Consider the following 4,765-nt stretch of genomic DNA (forward strand, 5'->3'; position numbering starts at 1 on the left):
AATGCCTATTGGCATTGGATGGAACAACATGGACAAAGGAGTGGACTTGGGGATATGTAGGTGGTCTATAGTGAATGGTAAATATTTTAGTTTGTCTAGTAAAGTATGTGAATAGAAGTCATGAGAAATAAGATGGAAAGGCAGTAAATAGCCAAATCTTGGAAACTCTTTGAATGCCAAACTTCAGAATGTAGAAGCTTTAGGCACTGGGCCATGGGTTGGCAAACTAAAAACCTGGCTTGCTGCCAATTTTTGCTGGGCCATGTAACAGGTCAACATTTGTAATCTATTTGATGATAGAATACGCTAATTTTGAGCCCTAATTAAATGAAATGTTAGCTCCCCTCAAAAAAGAACTCCATTCTCCTTATGAGTAGAGCTGTATTACAAAAAACAAAAATAGAAACAACAACAACAACAAAAACACACAGAAAAGCTAAACAACCCAGTTAATATATTTTCAATAAAAGTTTGTGGAAATTTGGGGCTCCTGGGTTGATCAGCTGGTTAAGCGTTTGCCTTCAGCTCAGGTCATGATCCCAGGATCCTGGGATTGAGTCCTGCATTGGCTTCTGTGCTGGACAGGAGTTCTGCTTCTCCCTCTCCCACTCCCCCTGCTTGTGTTCCCTCTCTCATTGTCTCTCTCTCTGTCAAATAAATAAAATCTTAAAAATAAATAAATAAGGGCACCTGGGTGGCTCAGTGAGTTAAAGCCTCTGCCTTCGGCTCAGGTCATAATCTCAGTGTCCTGGGATCGAGCCCCACATTGGGCTCTCTGCTCAGCAGGGAACCTGCTTCCCCCTCTCTCTCTGCCTGCCTCTCTGCCAACTTGTGATCTCTGTTTGTCAAATAAATAAATAAAATATTTTTAAAAGGGGCACCTGGGTGGCTCAGTGGGTTAAGCCTCTGCCTTCGGCTCAGGTCACGATCTCAGGGTCCTGGGATCAAGCCCCGCATCGGGCTCTCTGCTCAGCACTGAGCCTGCTTCCTCCTCTCTCTGCCTGACTCTCTGACTACTTGTGATCTCTCTCTCTCTGTCAAATAAATAAAATCTTTAAAAAAAAATATTTTTTTTTTATGGGGCGCCTGGGTGGCTCAGTGGGTTAAGTCGCTGCCTTCAGCTCCGGTCATGATCCCAGGTCCTGGGTTCGAGCCCCGCATCAGGCTTTCTGCTCAGCAGGGAGCCTGCTTCCTCCTCTCTCTCTGCCTGCCTCTCTGCTTACTTGTGATTTCTCTCTGTCAAATAAATAAATAAAATCTTTAAAAAAATATTTTTTAAATAAATAAATAATAAAAAATTTTTTAGAAGTCTGTGGAAATCTGTTTTCTCTGTTGCTATATGAGCACCTGTGTAATATCCTCAATTTTTCCACTTGGCCTACAAAGCCTAGAATTTTTTTTAAATTTTGTTTATTTTTTTTAAGATTTTAGAATAGATAGGTAAGTGAAAACATCAGATCAAATGATATAAGCATTTTAAAGCCAATTGCTTTCCAGAAAGAGTATCAACCTGCCCTTTCACCTGAGATCATGACCTGAGCGAAGGCAGAGGCTTAATCCACTGAGCCACCCAGGTGTCCCCAAAGCCTAGAATTTACAGAAAAGGTTTGCTGACCTCTGTATTGGGCAATAGAATAGTCAGGCAGAGAAGTGCTTTGGGAAGGTTGGTTGCATTTGCATCACCATTTCAAGAATCAGTGGCAGGGAGACTTGAAGAGGCCTCAATACAATAATCCAGTAAAAGAAGATGAAGGCTGTTATTAGTCAAAATGTATCTGGTTTCAAGTGTTCAAAACCTAATTCAATGAGGTAAGCACAGAACACACTGCTAATTTCCTATCCAATATCCATTCTTCTGTCTTCCATGTGAAGGAATACCAATTTTATACAGGACAGCAGTGCTTATAGCAGCTAAAAATTCTTACCTTTCTAGAGTGAAAATGTGGGTAATCTGTACTTAGGAGTGACCATATGACCCAACTCTGACCATTGAGAGAATAAAAGAAAGTTTCAGAGTTAGGTTTCCAGAGGTATGTGGATAATATGCTTACTCCTTCAGTCCTCTGTTCTTTATCCTTTCCTTCTCTTCTTGATAAGGCAGCAGCAGACTCTACTTGGGAGGTACAGCCTCTATTTTTTCTCACACTAAGGAGAGTGGAACAGGAAGACAGAGAAGCCTGGTCTTTTATGACATTCTGTAATCTGAAACAGTTGCTCTTACCCTAGATGCCTGTTCCCATGCATTTTTTTATAAGAGGAAAATAAATTCCTATATGGTTAGACCATGTTAATTACCTAAAACTGAATACATCCCTAACTGATGAAGAGAATATATTGGAGGGATCCTAAAGTAACTCACAGATTGTACAAACTAAACTGGAGTTCAGTAAACTGTTCTTGGAAGAAGCTGGAATGCTATAGATCTTCCTTCTTTATCTCATTATTATTCTCTGCATATTGAATTAATACTCTTTTCTTATCTAATCTGGCTTTCTCTACTCCTCAGTCCATACAGCAGAAAACATGGCCAACAACAGCTTCTATGTCTTACATTAAATATTGACAGTAATGGAGCACCTGGGTGGCTCAGTGGGTTAAGTGTCTGCCTTCCACTCAGGTCAAGATCTTGAGCTCCTGGGATAGAGCCCTGTGTATGCTCAGCTGAGAGTCTGCTTCTCCCTCTCCCTCTGCCCCCATCTCCCCCAGCTCATGCTTCTTTCTCTCTCTCAAATAAGTAAAACTTTAAAAACAATAGTGAAAATTATTAAAAACTTAATGAATAGTAAGAACTAGTTTAATACATTATATTCTCTTATAATGTAATATTATACAACCACTAAAATGATAGCAATTAAAAAGTATATATAGAGAAAATGTTTCTAACATAACCTTAATAATATTAGCAATGCTCCAAGTACAAATTCAAATAAAAACAAGGTTTACAAAGTAAAAATGAAATTTTACCCCAGGGTAACTACTGCCAAAAGTTTAGTGTGTTTTCAAACTTTTTCAGGGCACAGGAAATTGTATATCCTGGTACTTTTACTAATTGTTGTACAATGAGCATTTTTCATGTCATAATATAGTCTTTTAACATATTTTTAATGGCAGATAATCTACATACAAAGAATGTACAATTATTTATTCAACCATTCCCTTAGCTATAAAGCTATTATTAGTGTTTGGCTCCAAGTAATTAAAACTAAGTTGTCTTAAAGGAAAAATTATAAGCTGTTAAAAGGATCCTGTGTTTTATAGAATGAAGAGGCAGGAATGCACAAAGTAACTAGAATGTGCAATGGAATGCTCTGGAGAATGTTTTATCTCTGTTTCTTTTCCCTGCTTCTCTCCACATCCCTGCCTCATTCTCCTCTCTCTACAAACTGGTGTTCTCTGCTCTTCAGTCTCTCTAGAGGATAATAGCCTCGACATAATTCCTGATTTTTCACACTCCGTCCATCCAAGATATCAGCTCAGAATTCCTAGGTGAGAAAGATAATTAACCTAGTTTGGTCAGGTGTCTACCCTGGTCCAGTCAAAAGTAGCCAATGGATCAAGGTCAATGGATCAATGAGGCTGGAGTAAGGAGGGTGATGACATGAACAGTACCCTCCATTCTCAAAGACAGGTGAATCATCATGAGCTGAGAATATAAGTCAGAAGATGTCTACCATGGTCTCCATATGTCAACTTCCCTTCTTAGAATAGATAGCTAAGTGAAAATATCAGATCAAAGGATATAAGCATTTTAAAGCCAATTGCTTTCCAGAAAGAGTATCAACCTGCCCTTTCACCTGCAGTAACTAGGAATTCCTGTTTGCTTATACCTGTTAACTTTAAGGAAACAGTGGTTAATTTGAAAGGGGAAAAGTGGTATCTTGTTGTTGTTTTAATTTGTGGGTTGTTTTTTTAATCACTAGTAAGCCTGAGTATTTTTCCAGATATTTATGGACTAGTGCTTCCTCTGTCCATGGCAGAACTTTGTGTGGTTTCTTCCCATCTGCTTGGTAAAGAAAGTGAAGATTTCCGCTACCGGACTGAAGAGTCAGGCTTCCTTACAGGGCAGATGAGTAAATGAGACCTCCGGAGCTGTTAGTTAAACATCTGCATTTCTTCTGGGCTACCCACACCTGCTCTCCAGCAACTGCTGTCTCCTGCCTGGTTCCACTCCCTGCTCCACCACCAGTTCTCCCAAGTCCTCCCCGCCTCTCTAGGAGCTATAGCTGAGTTTGGATAGAAGTCCATGCTGTCTGGGGCGCCTGGGTGGCTCAGACAGTTAAGCATCTGACTCTTGATTTTGGCTCAGTTCATGATCTCAAGGTCGTGAGATGGAGCCCGCATTGACCTCTGTGCTGGGTGTGGAGCCTGCTTAAGATTCTCTCCTTCTCCCTCTGCTTCTCCCCCCGACCCTGTCTTAGAAAAGAAAAGAAAGAAATTTAAGAAGTCCTGGGCTGTCTGGACAGCTCTGTCTTCTGGGAAGTCAGTTCAGAAGTTAAGTCCCCACTAACAGGAGCCAACACTCTAGTAGTCGGTACTGCAGCATAGAAGCTGGACACTTATATGTGGTACCAGAAACAGCTACCCAGAGATTTTTAACTGTGCTGATCTTATGGATGGAACATGCAACTATAAAGACCAAAGTTTCATTCCCCTGCACTGCATTTGTCCGTGAAGTTGGACCCATCCCATTACAGCCTCTAGTGCAAAATTCTGTCATTGCATTTGACATATTGTGTTGTCATTGTCTGTGCTAATGTCTTTTTCC

Source organism: Lutra lutra, chromosome 4 (assembly GCF_902655055.1).
Source record: "Lutra lutra chromosome 4, mLutLut1.2, whole genome shotgun sequence".
In the NCBI taxonomy this organism is placed as follows: Eukaryota; Metazoa; Chordata; class Mammalia; order Carnivora; family Mustelidae; genus Lutra; species Lutra lutra.